Source organism: Pteropus vampyrus, unplaced genomic scaffold (genome assembly GCF_000151845.1).
Source record: "Pteropus vampyrus isolate Shadow unplaced genomic scaffold, Pvam_2.0 Scaffold36, whole genome shotgun sequence".
NCBI classification, from domain to species: Eukaryota; Metazoa; Chordata; class Mammalia; order Chiroptera; family Pteropodidae; genus Pteropus; species Pteropus vampyrus.
The window spans coordinates 6,382,147-6,383,335 of NW_011888817.1; positions in this window are offsets into that span (position 1 = coordinate 6,382,147).

Genomic DNA, 1,189 nt, shown 5'->3' on the forward strand with positions numbered 1-1,189 from the left:
AATTTCTCTCTCCTAGTCGTAAGCTCTCTCTAATTACTCCAGAATTATTAGCATAGGAGTAACAGGTTTCACCTAGAGCCATACATAACCTATCTTGTTCTAAGAATAATAAATCTAAACCTCTTCTATTTTGGAGGACTACTTCTGCTAGTGAATCGACTTGAAGTTCTAGCCTGCTGAGCTCAGTTAAGTTTAAGGGAGTTCCTACCCCGACATAGTAAGGGGGGTTTTGGGTTTAGGCACAACCAGCAATCTTGTCCTATGTCTGGGGTGGTCTTATTTAAGACCTTGTGTAGTGTCGTTAGCAAAGTTATTAATGCTCCTTCTGATTTTGGTTGTGGCTGGTCGAATGCCTGGGCTAAAGAGATAAAAAGAAAGAAACAATGGTTTATACTTATGTATGCTTGAGTGTTAGTCTTAGGAGTCCGTCTTCCTGAGCTGTCCACTCTCGTGCTGCCTTCGTGTGGGAGTGATGAATCCATGATGGGATGCGTCTACTTTAACTGCAGTGGGCGTCGTCAGGTAGACAGTGAAGGGTCCTTTCCATTTGGGTTCTAGTCCCTTGGAAGTGAACTTCCGGATCCACGTAGTCCTCAGGCTGAAACTGATGGAGAAATCTGTCCCCTGGGGCTGAGTGGACAGCACGAATCCCAGACCAAATCTCCTTCTGTACACTTTGAAGGGCCTGTAAAGACTTAAGTAAGACAAGATTACATAGTTCTGCCTTTTTCTCATCTTTTATTCTAGGTACTAAAGGTGGGGGTTTTCCAAAGAAAATTTCAAATGGGGTGAATCCATTAATATATGGAGTACATCTGGCTTGGAGAAGAGCAAAGGGGATAAGTTCTACCCAGGTCCCACCAGTTTCTAATCCTAACTTGACTAATGTCTTTTTTTAGGGTCCGATTCATTCACTCTACTTGAGTTTACATTGCAAATTTAGGTAGCTAGCCAATTGTTGTGATACCTTTGCTATGAAGGCTGGCCCGTCATCCGACCTTAAAGTTCCAGGGAGACCAAATTGAGAGAGAATTTCTTGTAGTGGTTTCTTAGTAACTACTAAGGTAGTCTCTTTCCTGGTGGGGAAGGCCTCTACCCATCCTGAAAAGCTGTCTATAAAAACAAGTAAATATTTGTTGGCTCCCACAGTCGGGGTTATCTCAGTGAAATCGACTTCCCAGTGGTCCCC